This window comes from Heterodontus francisci, chromosome 18 (genome assembly GCF_036365525.1).
Source record: "Heterodontus francisci isolate sHetFra1 chromosome 18, sHetFra1.hap1, whole genome shotgun sequence".
Lineage (NCBI taxonomy): Eukaryota > Metazoa > Chordata > Chondrichthyes > Heterodontiformes > Heterodontidae > Heterodontus > Heterodontus francisci.
Genome location: NC_090388.1, coordinates 39,430,171 through 39,447,592, shown reverse-complemented (window position 1 = coordinate 39,447,592; position 17,422 = coordinate 39,430,171).

Genomic DNA, 17,422 nt, shown 5'->3' with positions numbered 1-17,422 from the left:
AATCACTGCTGCTTTGTGAGAAAACACGGCAGTTCATTTGCACAGAGCAAGGTGCCACAAACAGCAGTGAGCTGAATGGCCATGACATTAGGAGAACTTCCTGCATTTCTCTAAAAAGTGCCAGCGAATCTTTTATACCCAACTGAACAGGCAAATAGAGACATTTGTGGAAAAATTTGTTCGTGTAGTGTCAATTTCAGACTTAATTTGATTCACTGGGGGCAGACTACACTGCAGGCTGCTCCTGCATGACCCGCGCAGCATTCCCCTTTGATATTATTGACAAAACACGTGCAGGCTGTGCAGGTAGAGGCCCATGGTGCTACCTGCCCCCAGGAAATCGACATAGCCAGATGTGGCACTAGGCGAACAAATATTTCCCCCATAGTTTAATATCTTATCTGAAAGACAGTGGATCTCTGACTATGCAGCACTCCCTTAGCACTGCAGTGAAACATCATCTTAGATTAGCTGCTCAAGTCTTGAAATGGTGCTTCTGACTCATGGCTGACATTAGAATTAGTGGAGTGAAGACAGGAGACATTGAGAAACCATCCAAAACAAGAGAGGGACAGGATATATTGAGGTACTTACAGCAATTACCTTATCTATGGTGAGAAACAAAGCTAACTGCTGCCCGATCCTACCCCTTCTGAAGAGGTTAGTGAACTTTTTTGCAACACTGAGGATGAGTGGTGAAAAAGATTGTAATCTGAAATTACCCATATCTCGCTATTTTGAGTTAAATCTCAAATTATCACTGATTTTATTTAATTTGGGTTGCTTTAAATAGGGACTTCTGAGTTTTAGGATTTTTGAACCTATTTTTTCTTTCATCCAAAGAAATTAGGATTGATTATTGTTTAAGTCTTATATTTTAAAACACAGGGAAACTGCACAAGATTCATTTAAAATACCAGATATGTGTTTTGATGTCAGATGAACCAGTTTGTGGAAAGTTACAGCTTGCTCTATTTCAAACTGACAAAATGAATGCCTTTTGTCTCATCTCAGGCCCATTAGCGAGAACGGGCAAGGACACCAGGCAATTTGTTACTTCGGGCTGGATTTTGCCAGCCCATGGAGACTGGGTTGGAAGCAGGGGGGCCTGGAAAATAGGGGGAGCTGTGTCAGGATGGCTCCCTGATGCATTCCCGCTTCCGAGGAACTTTCACAGGGGCTGACTGGGAACCAGTTTGGCTGCCCACTCCACAGAGACGGCAGCCATTTTAGCCGATTAAGGCCCCTCTTAGAGGCTATTTTGCAATGGTGCCAGTCTTTTATCAACATCCGAGCAGCCCCCTGCTGTGTGGCCAAAGGCACCAAATCAATCAAGGTGGCCTCTGGGCGGTAGGCCGGGGTGGGGAGGTGGTGGGACGTGTTGCCACTGCAGCCGGAAGCTCCATGACCCAATGATGTGACCACGGGCAGGAAAGGCTACAGCCCCATCTGTCACTCGGCCTGCGGAGGGGTTTCCCCTCCAGCCCAATGTCCATACCGGCACAGGCCTCTTTATTTCATGCATTCTATGCCTTTGTGTTGAGGCGCCCCTACACTCACTTGCCTGTTCAGCAGCGTCCACTTCTCCTGCTGGAGCTGCTGGCCTGATATTGCTGCAGGCCCTCGGATTGTGCCTGAGCCTCAGGAGCCCACCCACCATCCTTAATAGGACAGTATGCGCGGAATCGGTCAATTAAGAGATGCCTTCCAGAAGGTTGCACCAGCAGGCAAGCTGGTGACATGGGCAGGCTTGGGATTCTCCATATGGGCCCGACGCCAGAGACCCGATGTCAGTCAGAAAATCCAAACCATCTCAGTTAGCTCACCTGTTGCGTGAGCACAATTCTATTTATGTGGACACTGCTCCACTGCTCCTTGATGTCAGAATTAAAATTAAGATAAAAACCCATGTTTGTGGCTCAGTTGAGTTTTAAACAAGAGACTACAAGGTGTAGACCTGTAGCCTGGAGATGAAACCTAAAATGCATTTAGGCATGTACAATTAGAAGTAACCCAGAAACAAATAATAATTTCAAAAACAAGTATCAGCCCACAGAAGGAACAGGACAGATGGTTTCTTATTAGTACCAATTTTTCAAGGAGAGAATGAGATTGATTGAAGATGTAAAATTTACTTTGACAGTTACTCTCCAGGCTCATTTGCTGTCTGTGAGATAATGCAGTTTAACAATTCAAATCTGGCCTCCTCTCACCAATCTTTCTTGCTCCACCTTCAAAAAGATTGGAGAAGCACGTATCAGGGAACTTACAAAAGTCACACTGGGGGAAACTTTCAACTGTCAGGAACCATGGCCGGAATTTTACACCCCCCACCAGCACACCCGCCCCCCCCCCCCACCCCCGCCAGGTTGGTGACAGGAGGGTGGGGACGTAAAATGGAGTTGGAGGCTTGGGGGGCCTTCCTGACCCGCACCCCCCCTCCGCTGCCATTTTATGCGGGGCAGTAGCGGCGGAAACGAGCCCGCCTGCCCCACGCCAATCAAGGCCCTTAAGTGGCCAGTTAACAGCCACTCAAGGGCCTCCGCCCACCACCATGGGGACTTTACCCTTGGCCGGTCGGGTGGCCCAGGCCTGAGAAAAGCTGCCTAACAAAAGCAGGCAGCTTTCTGACGGCCTGGGGGCGGCCCTCATGATCAGGCACCCTGTGCCCGACGGAGGGCTGCCCCCGATGCTGCAACCACCCCCAAAACCTAAGATGCCCCCCATCCCCCCAATCGAGCACCCTTGCCTTGCCTGAGCCCGACTGATCACCCCTGGCAAGGCCCCAAAAACATATCTTTTCCCAGCTCGCCCTTGCTCTTCTTGTTGATGCTGGGTTGCAGTCCCAGCAGTGGCCACCGCTTCCGGTGACGCTGCTGGGACTAAGAGCTGCCGGCCCGCTGATTGGCCAGCAGCTCCATTAGGCAGGACTTCCTGCCTCAATGAGGTTGAAGTCCTGCCTCAGACCAATTAAGGGCCTGGGAACTGTAAAATGCGGTCCAGATCCTCAGGCTAGGTGGAGACGGGATCGCCACCAACTCCCGTATGTGGAAGTAAAATTCTGGCCCATGTCTCAACTGCAAAATGCTTGATGACAGTTGAAAATTTGGTGCACCTAGTCGCTCACCTTCAATTGTCTTTATTGCTGCCTCACACTCTTTCCCAAAACATATAGGAGGCTGTTTAAATATGCAAATTGGGGTCCTACACTTGCTGTAGGACCTTAATTGCAACTTTTAAGGAGAAATGGGCAAAGCATGCATGGTACACACCAGCGCCACTTTCTTCAGACATTGAGAGGCCTAACCAGCCATCGGCAGAGTGATTGTTGGAGACCTTGCCTAAAAGGTAAGCTCTTAATTTTGAAAGACTTTTGTGTGGCTCATCTGGGCCCAATATAAACCTTCCAGCCCTGTGTTGACCCATACTTGTACACCAGCCCTGTACTATTACTCCCTCCCAATAGGCCTTACCTGCTGTCCAGTTGTGTGTAGTAGCCAGATGATTTTCCTTCTCACCATACCGGCGAACTGCAGTGGGGCATTCATTTGGTGTCCCCAGCTTGCTGGGAAATTGTTAATGATTCCCAAACCTGAAAGTGCAACCCAAGAGATAGTGTAAAGCACACTCAAAACTTCTAATAGGGACAATTGTCATCCATATTCCACATTTCCCTGTTAGTTTCCTATTATCAAGGGAAGTAGTAGGTGAACTACTGCTGCCTATAATTTGTTATTGTGGGTTTAATGTTTTAATTCCCCCAACTAGACAAAGTAGTATTGGATTCCTGATACTTTACTGGGGGGATGTGTAACCATTTTGCTCGATGATATAATCGAGGAAATATGATTACTACCCTTAATTACATTGCCAGTCTGATAGCGTTAAGCCAGAGCAATCTGTAATCAATTCCTGCTTAGTGGTGAGCACAAATTTATTTTCAGTAGTAGTCAATTATCAGGGATGTATCTATATTCCCCAATGATCAAGGTTCCGCTTACAAGACTCAGGCTTTCAGTTGTGACTTTATGAACAACTAACTTTTTACAGGTTTTAAAGCTAGAGGCAAAATCTGAGAGAACATGGTAATATCAAAATACCTGGCAATTATTCACTTTTTGAAATATAGCACAGTCCCGTTTAAAAGAAAATGACTATGTCCTGTTTCCCTGAACCCAGTTGTCTGCTTTGTAATCGTCCACTAAAAGGCGCACAGAATGAATTTTCCCCTTCTTCCTGTGGAGAAGCACTTTGCCTCCAATCACAGCTGATACCAGGAAACTCAATATGTGGAAAATTGTGAACTACAAACTACACTCTGGCACTTTGGACAACCTAACAGTTCTGTTCTGTTTATATAATTAGCTTTTTAGGAATTTTTTTTTCATAGTTAGTCTGAAGTCTTCAGCCAAGACATTCCTGTGGGTCAGAACACCCATTTATAGTCAGGAAAATGGCTCTTCTCAACTGGGTAATATCCAAAATATCCCACATTTGGGAGGGAAGCACTTAGCTGGAAAGTTATTTGAACTCTGTCAGAAATATTTGTAACAACATTTTATTGAATTGCATCGTGTACAGCTTTGGTGACATCACAGAAAAAAAAATCATGAGTTATTCTGAGCATTGTACGCATAGAGGATTTCATACATGTTTCCAATCTTTCTGTAAAATTACAATCTATATGGTAATGTTATCATAAAACATGCTATAACCAGACTTTGTTAATTCATTTAAAATTTTACAAAGTGGTGCCTGTTTCAGAAGTACGTGATAGTTTCTGCTAATTATGAGATAAGTGATTGTAAAATAATCAAAACTGGAGTGTGAAAGATGAATGTGTGATTGCATAATGAATGCAATTTGTCAAGCAAATATTTCCAATGTGCATGTGAGAGAGCGAGAGAATCAGAGATGTCAAGATTCTGATTTAAAAGCATGACAGTGAATGGATGAATTGATTAACCTATATGCAAGGTAGAAATATGTTAATCTGCACGATATCAAGAGCATTGCCATTTCCTTCCCACATTACTATATATATGGTGAATAGCTGAAGTCCCAGTACAGATCCCTGGGGAATACCACTTGTCACATCCCACCAATCAGCGAACAAACCCTTTATTCTTACTCTCTGTTTCTTATCTCCCAATCAATTACCAGCACCATGGCACTTTATTATTATTTCCTAAATTATTTTTCACTTTTCTTTTTCTTCCTGCCTTCCTGCACCAAGCACTATTTCCTTGTTAACCTACTTAGATGGCCTTGTCAATGCTGCTCTGCAAATGACTGTGCAAGAGGGACACATAAGGGGCTGGATTTTCTTCCACATTCCTATCTGAAATTAGGCAGGACCCCAATACAAAAAAGGGGGGAGAATTAGCCAGTGAGTTCTACCACTGTCTCCCACCCTGATCTTATTTTTGCTACTTAGAAAACCCGAAGAAGTGCTGGTCCAGGATAGTGGTGGTAACACTGGTGGACAAGAAAGAAATGGGCCAGGACTGCTGCTGGCCACCCCGTCCCCTCTGGTAAGGAAGCTGAACTTGGGTTCCTGGCCCATTTCTTTCTTGTCCACCAGTGTTACCACAACTATCCAGGACCAGCACTTCTTCGGGTAGTGGTGGTAAGGCTCTGAGCTTCCAGGATGGAGGTAAAGGGCCTAGTAATGGTCTCCTCTGTCCAAACAACTGCATCTGTAGACCTCAGTTGAGGCCTACAAAAATTTTATTTAAATTCTTCCTTAGGGCTATTCTGCCTCCTTTAGTGTTTGTCCATTTTCTGTAGTTCTGCGATAGTTGCACTACTCTACCACTACAATTTTTCCCTCTTGGTATTGGAAATCTCATTTGCAACCCAACCTGCATGCAGTAAAATCCAAGCCAAGAAAATCCATTCAAATCACAGTAAGGTTTGATGGGACATTTTAAAGTTCTACCCCACTACAACCCAACGCGAGATAACTTGTCCTCCAATCTCCTTCACTGGGCTGAATTTTATGTGCCCACTGCTAATTTTGGCGGCAGGTAAAAAAAAGGCGGCCCGCCCATACAGGCCACATGTCGCGGAGCCGCAATCTTCCGTGCAGCGGCTCATTTAAATAGCCAGGGCAGGACGCCCCACCCCCCGATCACATGGAGGGGGGGGGGTTGCTGTCCGTCCCCGGCAATGGCCTCAGCTGCCTGCGCACAGGCGGTGACGTCAGTTTTCAAGGGCTGTTAGCCCTACCGGCTACTTTAAATATTTAAAGGAAAAGTGAATTAAAAGAAATAAATCTCTTTTGCCCCTCTCCCACCCCCCAATAACAATTAAATTATTTGCCCTTCCCCCCCCAAAACACTTACATTTACCATCTGACCTTCTCCCCCCAAACTGCACAAACTTTCAGCAACAACCCTTCCCACCATCCCCTACACACATGACATTAATTTGACCCTGTTCCCCACACCACCCCCCCCACACTGATAAACTTACCCCTTCCCCCCTCCCCACCAGTGTGGTGCCTCGTTTCCCCGGATGGGGATCCAAAGGCACGGGAGTGCTGGCCACCAGGCTGAAGATCGCAACAAGACATCAGGTGGTGACGTGAGGTTCATTAATTCATTAATTTTAATCTATTTAAATATTCAAATTGGGGTCCTGTTGCAGAGTGGTGGGGAGAGGGGGGGCCGTCACAAGGCCTCGCTGCTGCTGGTAATATCGGGCTAGGCCCTCCTCGCGTCGGGGTGCGTGGCGGCCCTCTCCTGGAGGCATCTTCAGGCAGCACCCCTGCCCCGGAACCCGACACCTGGAGAGAACAAAATCCAGCCCACTGTGTGAGAAATGCCAGAGCAGCTCCAGATGTGACTAGAACCTCACTTGGGAAGTGCAGATGCAAACATGCATTCATTATGCAGTGGTATGAATGTTCCAATCCACCTCTTACTAATTTTTTTAAAAGGACATTTTTCAACTGGCGCCTCTTATTCAGGCTTAAATAAATTCGTAACCATGCATTATTGGTAATTTCATGTTGCTATTGAGATACGTCTGTCCTCTAAAACCAACATAAATTTCAATGAGGGTAACCCATTCAACATAGGAATGTAGAAGCCGGAGTAGGCTATTAAGCCCCTTAAAACCCATTCCACCATTCAATGAGATCATGGTTAATCTGTATTTTAAGTCCATCCACCTGCCTTGGTTCTATATCCTTTAAGAAGAAGACTTGCTATCTGATGGACCTGGCAGCCACACATTACTAGTGGCTTTGAAAGTCCCCATCGCCATCAACTTTTTGCCATCTGGTTACTTCCAATTTTTCTAATCTTCCCATTACGTATGGGCCAGCTTATGCTGTGACACAGTTCCACAGTAAAATCCCATCACTCTCCCCGTCACCCCAACAACTTGAAACAGGGACCCAGTCAAATCAAAAATGGTGCAGGCACACTGCCACATTACACAAACGCCTCTGACACTGGGACTTTAGGAATAGATTGGTGGGAGTTTAACCCTGCTGCAGCTCTTTAACCAAAAATCCTCCTGTGGAATCTTGGCTCCCCTTTATTTTTCTGTCTTTTATTCTTTCTTTCTTGGTTTCTTTCTGTCTTTTTCTCTCCTGGCTTGGTACACACACTCACAATCAAAATCACACTCACACACGCAGTCACACCTCATCTCTGTTCCAAAAATACATTCAGTATATACTTCACCTGAAAATAAAGTCTTTTACTTGATTGAATCTTTAGAAATTTGTCCTTAAACGTTTCTTCAATTAACATTGGAAAGCCTCTAGAAAGATAGGTAGCGACTTTAGAGAGATGTTTTATCAATTGGCTGAACTAAATGTTACTGATACATCCTGGGAAATTGTGTACGTTGCACACGTTCAGACCACAGGATCTGCCTTCAGCTTACATTAGCCACCATGCTAAGCAAAATTACCAGGGTGGATTTTTCTGTTTCGTGCCTACATGTAAACAATTGACTGGGCAACTTGTGGATGTAAAAGTGGGTGCGCTCTGTTATGGGTGTGCTATCCACCCCACTTGATTTTTCTCTACATGCTCCACCCAACTGATTATTTGTGGCAAATACAAAAGAGGAAAATCTGCTCCATTAAATCCATACATAGCCTTTATGGAGAGGCTGAGATTTATCCCTTCAAATAAAAACTTTAATGAAGGTATTGCTTAATTAGTGCATATATTTAATCACATTATTAGTGAAATTAATTTCCTGATGCTTTTTTTAAACCTTGTATTGGACAGTAGAAATATCAATTACTGAGAAAAATTGATGGCCAGATTTCTTTTTATCCTGACTAGTCAATAAGGACTGTTTTATTTTCACAATCCTTAGTTGTTCCACGCTGGCAGTTTTCTAGCTCCTTCCCTACTTTTGATTTACACATTCTGACCTCTTAAGTTCTACTTTGTTTTTATGTTCTTGGGATGTGGGCAAACTGACAAGGTGGAGTTTATTGTTCATCCCTAGTTAGCATGAGGGCATGAAGAGTCAAGCATGTGATGTGGGGATACCCTCTTATAAAGGGCCAAACTAATTAGGATGGCAGGCAATGTTCCTTCTAAACTGCGTGCCTCAACCCCACGCAGGCCTTGCACAAAGTGGTCCCTTTAAACTTAACCACATATATGTGTGGCTGCGCAAAAACATTTAAAGGGGTCATGGGCTTAAAGAAATCGCCTGTGCGCTCAAAGGAATTCAGAAAATATTGGTGGTGGGTTGAGTGAACGAGTTGGATTTTTACAGTGATCTGCCAGCTTGCAAGGTCTTTTTATCCCATCCTTTCCCACCACATTTATACATGCAGTTTCACAGCTTGCCTGGGTGGAAATTTAACTCGTGATTTCTGAATTACTATTTTAGTACCATATGCACAATGCTACAATATCCTGAATTTCTGCTGTTTTACTTTAAGCTAGCCAAAACAAGTGTGACAGCAAAAATATAATGACAAAAATCTGACAGCAAATGTGTCACATTAGGAAGTGTGACACACAGGAAATGCATGCTCGACACAAAACTTTCAGTATCTTAAAAGGATATAAGCCTTTTTAAAACCTATTTAGTGTGGAGAACTATAATCTATATATAATTTTAAGTAACTAACAAAGATCCATTTATGCTAACATTATTTTTTGTCTTTTAGGACCTGCCACAATTGTAACCTTTCCTTTCATTACATGAATTCTAAACAGTTTGGTTGATAGTTTCATAGAAAAATATATAAATAAAAGATAAAGCAGGTTATTTAAATGAATAAGGGAAATTCAAATGATACATACAGGGATTCAGATTTAATCCCAAAGTGTCTCATTATATAGTTGCAAGTGCAGCAATTTAAAAAAAAATGAACCTTTCCGAAGAGTCAACTGCGTGACTTTTACTCACTATATATTACATTTCCTTTGCTTACATAAATTGTTCTTTCAAAACAAATTAAATTAAAACTTAAAATGAAACTATCACTATTATTTGAAGGGTAATAATGTAGTTTCTTGCTGAAACTAGCTGAAGGAGTGCTGCACTGTTGGAGGTGCTGTCTTTTGGATGAAACGTCTCCGCTCTCAAGAGGATGTATAAGGGTCCAAGGCACTATTTGAAGCGCAGATGAATTCTTCCATTATCTCAGTGCTATTTGTGGGAGCTTGCTATGTGCCCATTAGCTGTCATGTTTTCTGCACATTTCATGAAATAATTAATTGGCTGTAAAGTGCTTTTGGACATCCTGAGATTGTGAAAGGTGCTTTAAAAATGCAAGTCTTTCTTTGAATAGGGCTCCATTTTCTTAGATGCATCTACGAAACATAGCTAACATAGCGAGAGCCCCATATCTCTAGGAACATTTAGCATATCTCGGAAACAGGAAACAAATCAATTTTGCCTAAGTTGGAGCTCCATTCCCAAGATGATTAGACAGAGTTCAATAATAATTAGAAATGTGTTTGATAAAAGATTGGTTACAAAATGTAGACATATCTTGACCTCAGACAGCCATATGGAGATTTTCTTGATCATTTTTAATGGGTACAGTGCTGATTCAGCAGAATGTTACCAGGGCTTCAAGGATCAGATTATGAGGAGTGATTACACAAACTGGGATTGTATTCCCTGGAATATAGGTTATGGGGTGATTTGATTTAGACTTTTAGAATTTTGAAAGGAATTGATAGAGAGAAACCTATTCTGCTGATGGGGGAGTCCAGGGCAGGGAGACATAACCTTAAAATCAGAGTCAGGCCATTTAGAAATGAAGTTAGGAAATACTTTTTCATGCAAAGAATGGTTGATGTGTGAAATTCTTTCCCACAAAAAGCAGCAGATGCTAGCTCAATCGTTGGGGTTGCGGGGAGAGTGATGGGATTTTACTGTGGAACTGTGTCACAGCACAAGTTGGCCCATACGCAATGGGAAGATTAGAAAAATTTAATTTAAAATGCCTACTTCCTGGTTTTGCTAAATTTGGAAAAGCAATGGATTGCTCTGAGATCAATTTTATTCCAAAAGCAGCCTTTTTAATTTTACATCTACCCTGACAGCAATTAGCAACACCCAGGCATCCTCTTACAAATAGTGCTGCCATGGTGTGAGAAAGCCTGTGATGCTGTGGGAAAGAAAAGGGGGGGATTTTAAAAGGGAAGAATGGGTGGGTTGGGGTTGAGTGTGACGTTAAATTTGGAGAAAAAATAATTGCAACTGCAACCAGTCTCCAACACACTCACCCCCGGGTAATCTGCTTGCTGGAGTCCGTGTGAACATTAGTGTATGAGGGTTGGCAATCATTTAAGGTGATAATTGAATGCAAATGAGGGCCTTTTTACTGGAATCTAACTTTCATGCAGATTTATCGCCTCCAACATAGGCTTCCCTGGGTCGGGAAACTGACCAGAAAAAGGAGGCGAGAATCAGGTGCACTTCACAGAGGTCTATCAACTTCGGATAGCCAGATAGCCCCAACATAAAGCATATTCAGTTTACAGCTGCTCTGTCAGTTCTCTCTGGCATATGTTTAGCAGAGAGTTCTTGTCACCATACAGGTTTTGGAGAATTTAGGAAGTTTTCAATCAGGTTGGGAGGTACCTTGGATGTTTTTGACTGTCCATCAGAAGAGGAAGACAATCACCATCTACAGCAGGAACGACATGCTGCAGTGGAATCAGAGGGTGTACGGGAGAGGCACTACCCACAAAGTAAGGTGTATAGACTGAGGTTCAGCTTTCTTGATTTCCCAGAAGGCTGAGGTTGTCACATCGCAGCAAGCGGTTGCAGACATCTGCAGCCTCCTGGAAGAAAACTTGCTATCTGCTGGACATGGCAGCCACACATTACTAGTGGCTTTGAAAGTCACCATCGCCATCAACTTTTTGCCATCTGGTTTCTTCCGGTATGCTACAGGAGACATGTCAGAGGTCTCGTGGGTCACCGCACATAAATGCATAAGGCAGATGACGGATGGATTGTTTGCCACGGCTGGGAGTTATATAAACTTCCCCTATGATGGCAATAGCTAGAATAAGCAGGCACTCATATTCATCTCTCTGACTGAATTCTCACAGAAACAGGGTGCCATCGATTGCACACACGTGGTAATCTGAGAACCACCACAACAACCAGGATTTTTTAGCAACCACAACGGATATTATTCTAGCAATGTGCATCTGGTGTGCAACCCCAAGGAGAGGTTCATGCAGTTATGTGCCAGATTCCCTGGGAGCTGTTATGATGCACTCATACTGCAGCAGTCCAACATTCCAGACTTTTCGTTCCAGGATGCAAACTTAAAGGCTGGTTTGAACGAGACAAAGGATACCTCTTTCAAGACTGGCTCATGGTTCTTTGAGGAACGCCACCAATGAGGGACAGTAGTGCTTCAACAAGCACCACATTACCTCCAGGTGCATCAAAGACCAAGCCATGAGAATGTTAAAGGTGCCTAGCTAGGTGCCCTTCAGTACTCACCAGTGAGGGTGTCCAGAATAATACTGGCGTATTATTCCCCCCTCCCCACCAGCGTCTCACCTCGGAACTCCAATGGAGTCGCTTCTGGTGGAATGCAAGATCGGCGTGGGACGACCGCCATCAGCAGGTGAGTAAATTTGCATTTCATTATTGCTCATTTTAATATTTAGATGAAGGCCCCTCCGACAAGCAGCAGTGGGGGGGGGGGGGGGGCGACCGCATGGAGCTCCCCCCACCACCAGTAATATCCAGTGGGGCCTTCGCGATGTCGGGGGTCAAGGCGAGCCGCTCCCGGCAGAATTTTGCAGGCCCTCCCGCCATGACCCCCGACATCGAGCGGCTCATAAAATTCATGTGTGTGAATGGGGGAGTTAGGCTAAAATAAGAAGTTATAAGGTCTTTAGACATAGGTTTATAGTAATAGTGTTTAAGATTTAGTTTGTCATAAATAGTTAATTTGATGTTGTCTGAAGATAGCTGGTTTAGAACATAGAAAATACAGCACAGAACAGGCCCTTCGGCCCACGATGTTGTGCCGATCCTTTGTCCTCTGTCAAGGACAATTTAATCTATACCCCATCATTCTCCTTTATCCATATACCTATCTAAAAGCCGTTTGAAAGTCCCTATAGAAGGACAGTTAAACTAAGGACAGTTAAACAATATGGCAGGCTCTACAATAATTCAATGCAGTGGGCCCTATAACCCATCCTCCTACCAGATTTACTTTTTCAAAAACATTATTTTTCATTTTACTCTCCTTACTCTTGCATCATTTTTGTGGAGTTGTATATAAAATGTATCCAATTCTACCAGTGACTTCTGTACAATAAACATGGCTTATATTTACTTTGTTGATCTGAATTCCTTAAGATGATGAGCGTTGACAATTCTGACAGGTTTCATGTCTGTGTGGGCTGCTCTTGAAAACTTGATGGAAATGTGCAGGTGTTGACCTGCTCTTGCTGTGCTGCAATATTGGCATTTGTTGGAAAAGCCATTGCTGAGTGTTTGATATATTTTAATGCCAGTATTTTTTGGTGGAAGAGAGGTTATATTTTGGATTTTTATTCTAGATTGAGTTCTCACTCTATTACCTAAAGTGGCCTTTACCTGACCAGTATCTGATTAATTTTTAGCAAACTGAGGAATCAAACAGAAACACTCATCACATAATCATGGAATTGTGACAGCACAGAAGGAGGCCATTTGGCCCCTCGTCTGCATTGGCTTTCTGAAGGAGCAATTTTCCTAGTGCCACTCCCCCGCCTTCTCCTTGTAGCCGTGCACATTCTTCCTTTTCAGATAACTATCTAATTCCCTCTTGAATGCCTCGATTGAGCCTGCCTCCACCATGCTGTTGGGCAGTGCATTCCAGATCCTAACCACTCACTGTGTGAAAAGGTTCTCCTCATGTACTCAACGCTGTATTTTGGTTACTGTTATATCGCATTACCCTTACATGGAAGGCAGTAGAATAAACTTTTAATTAGACCAGCTGTGGCTAAAAACTGCCAAACCAATTTATTTAACAGTAAATGGATAATGAATAGAAGCAAATGACATGCTGGGGAGTTACAGGAGCTACAGACTTCACTATCACTATTGCTTGGAAAATAGAAAACTAGCAGATTCGTTGACTGTGCTAAACTGCAATACAAATGGGAGCCTGAAAATTAACCTTCATATGTGAGTTTGTTGCTAACTGTCCAGAGCGTCTGTAGCCTATTTCTCCCTGAACAAGAAAGACTGAGAAAATGTCTCTGAAGATTACATAGGAACTAGAGTAAACCATGTAGCCCCTCGAGCCTGTTCCACCATTCAGTGAAATCATGGCTAATCTGCAACCTGCCTTTGCCCGATTTCCCTTAATACCTTTGGCTAACAAAAATCTGTCAATCTCAGAGGATTTAACAATTGATCCAGCATCAATTGCAGCTTGCGGAAGGGAGTTCCAAACTTCTACCACCCTTTATGTATAAAGTGTGTTTCCTAGTTTCATTCCTGAAAGGTCTGGTTCTAATTTTTAGACTATGCCCCCAGTCTTAGACACCCCAATCAGCAGAAATAGTTTCTATTTCTTCCCTATCAGTTCCCCTTAAAATCTTGAAAATGTAGATCAAACCAGTCCTTAACCTTCTAAATTCCAAGGGATACCACCTAGTTTGTGTAATCTTTCCTCGTAATTTAACCCTTGGAGCCCAGGTATCATTCTAGTAAATCTACGCTGCACTCCCTCCAAGGCCAGTATATCCTTCCTAAGGTGTGGTGCTCAGAAATGCTCACAGTACTCCAATTGTAGTCTAACCAGATCTTTGTATAGCTGTAGCATAACTTATATCCCCTTGTATTCTGGGCCTCTTGATATAAAGACCAGCATTCCATTAGCCTGTTTGATTATTTTCTGTACCTGTTCATAACATTTTAATGATCTGTGTACTTGGACCTCCAAGTCTCTTTGGATCACCACTGTTATTAGCTTTTCATCATTTGGAAAGTACTGGTTCTATCTGTTTTATCTATGTGTCAACGGCAAACCTGGAAATCTGGTTTTCTATCCCATCATCTATCTCATTAATAGACATGATAAATAGTTGAGGCCCCAACACAGATCCTTGCTGGACACCACTAAACACAGCCTGCCAATTAGAATACCTGCCCATTGTCCCTATTCTCAGTCTTCTGCTGCTCAGCCAATTTCTTAACCAGGTTAATAATTTACCTTCAATTCCATGAGCTTCAACTTTAGCTAACAGTCTCTTATGAGGGACTTTATCAAATGCCTTCTGTAAATTCATATAAATAACATCTATAGACATTCCCCTGTCCAATACTTTAGTCACTTCTTCAAAAAATTCAATCACGTTTGACAGGCATGACCTACCTTTTACAAATCCATGCTGGCTCTCACTGATCAGCTGAAAATTTTCAAGGTGTTCAGTCAGTCACTGTATCTTTAATTATAGACTCTAGATATTTCCTGACAACAGATGATAGGCTAACTGGTCTGTAATTTCCTGTTTTTCCTCTGTTGTCTTTCTTAAGTAGCAGAGCCACCTGGCCAATTTTCCAATCTTAAAGGAACAGTTCCTGAATCAAGAGAAATGTGGAAGATTCTGATCAGGGCTTTTTTATTGTTTGTGGGATGTGGGTGTCGCTGGCTAAGCCAGCATTTATTGCCCATCCCTAATTGCCCTTGAACTGAGTGGCTTGCTAGGCCATTTCAGAGGGCATTTTAAGAGTCAACCACATTGCTTTGGGTCTGGTGTCACATGTAAGCCTGACCAGGTAAGGACAGCGGATTTCCTTCCCGAAAGGATATTCGTGAACCAGCTGGGTTTTTACAACAATTAACAATGGTTTCATGGTCACCATTAGAATTGCTTTTTAATTCCCAGATTAATTGAATAAAACTGTTTTATTCTGGGGGTTACTTGAGTGTTATATTTGGCTGTTTTCCAGTTGGGTGGAAAAATTTTAATAATATGCTGCGACCTGTGGAGTGATGGGACTGAATTGACAGTGCATTGCTCCCACCTCGGTCAGAACACAGCAATGTGATCAGTTACTGGTGGTCAGTTATGTAGTGTGCATTATTTAAACTGCTGCATTTAGGATTTTTATTCATTCATGTAACTAAATCAACTACGTAGTTGGATTGAACTGACAGGTTATGTAAGTATGATTACAATTCACTGCTGACTGGTCAATTAATCGTTAAAGTTGCTGTGCAAAGACTTATCACCTCATTTTTGTCCGCTTCACTGAACTTTTTTTTTAGGTGGCTAATGGGGTTAACGACGTCTGTAAGAGCCACAGGCACCTCGCTCAGTAAAATCTGGCGAGGGAAAAGAGAAGACCCTCTAAGGTATGTCTCTAAGGTATGTAAGAAACAAGGAAAGTCTTGACCTCTGCTGCCCCAAACTCCCCTCCTTCCCACTTGTGCGGTGGCCCCAATTCCCCCCAGATGTCAAACTAAGGTGCCACCTTAAAGAGAATAACAACATCAATGAGAGAAGAGTCAGTTGGCTCCTTGCACATGAAGTTTTACCAAAAGCACCAACCTAGACTCTGGAGTAAGAAGATAAAACCAAAGTTGCATATTTTATCAGACAATCTTTATGATGCATTCTACAGCCACCTGTCACAACAAAACAATCATATTCCATAGCTCATATTCCATAAATCTCATTAGTCCAAACTACTAGCAAAATAACAATGAGAATATTGGTTACTGCAGTAAGAAGCATTTCCCTCTGGGCAGAATCTGTTGTCTGGTGTTCAGCTGTTGGATGCAGAAATCTCAACCACAACAACAAATTGGATAGCACCTTTAACGTTAACAAATGTCCCAACGTGCTTCACAGGAGTATTATAATGCAAAATTTGACATTAAGCCACAAAAGGAGATATTGGGACAGATGACCAAATGCTTGGTCAGAGATAGGTTTTAAGGGATGTATTAAAGGTTGAAAGTGAGGTAGAGAGGTGGAGGTTTAGGGAGGGAATTCCAGAACTTAGGGCATTGGCAGCTTAAGGCATGACAGCCAATGGTGGAGCATTTAAAATCAGGGATGCTCAAGAAGCCAGAATTAGAGGAGCGCAGATATCTTAGAGGGCTGCAGAGCTGGAGGAGATTACAGAGATAGGGAGGCATGAGGCCGTGAATGGATTTGAAAACCAGGATGAGTATTTAAAAATTGAAGCATTGCTTAACCAGAGGCCAGTGTAGGACAACAAGCACAGGGACTTGGCGCAAGTAAGGACACGGACAGCAGAGTCCATTTCCACTTCTAACCAGAGAGAAGCAAAGGCAAGTTAAGTTAGTCAGGATTCAATAAAGCACCAATATTATATTGAGAGCAAACTATTCACCTCATCAGTTTGGCAAGAAAGGTGCAACTTAGAAAGTGCAGCAACGAGGATCCCAGAAAGCCCCTCTTCACAAATTGTGTGTCAATCAAGATGGAAACCAATAGAGAAGTGAACCCTTCACTGAAATTATGAGATTACTGGCGACCCAGATCAAAGTGTTTGTCACAATCATTTGTTTGATGGCAGCTCCAGTGATACACATTCACTCAGTTGCCAATTCCTGCGCTGGAATGGGTAGGCCTGAGGCACAGCTGATATTGGGCCTCAGTCCTCATTTATAGGAGAGTGGCGAGCTGCAATCACTCGTTGGGTGCCCTAGGCCGCTTGCCAGCAAAATTAATTTCAATTTTGGGCCGCTACATCACCAGACAGACCAAGTCGGGGAAGGTAATCTGTTTCAGGTGCAACGCTAGATGTTTCTTTTCTTGCCTTCGCCAACATGACAGGCAGTGCACTTAGTCATGGAATTTCCGTGTATCTGCCAACCACCAAATTGGATGATTAGGCACAGATTTTATGCCTGTAAAACATGCGCAATGTCAACCAGTTTCGAGGCTAACATATTCATGATGCCCACTGT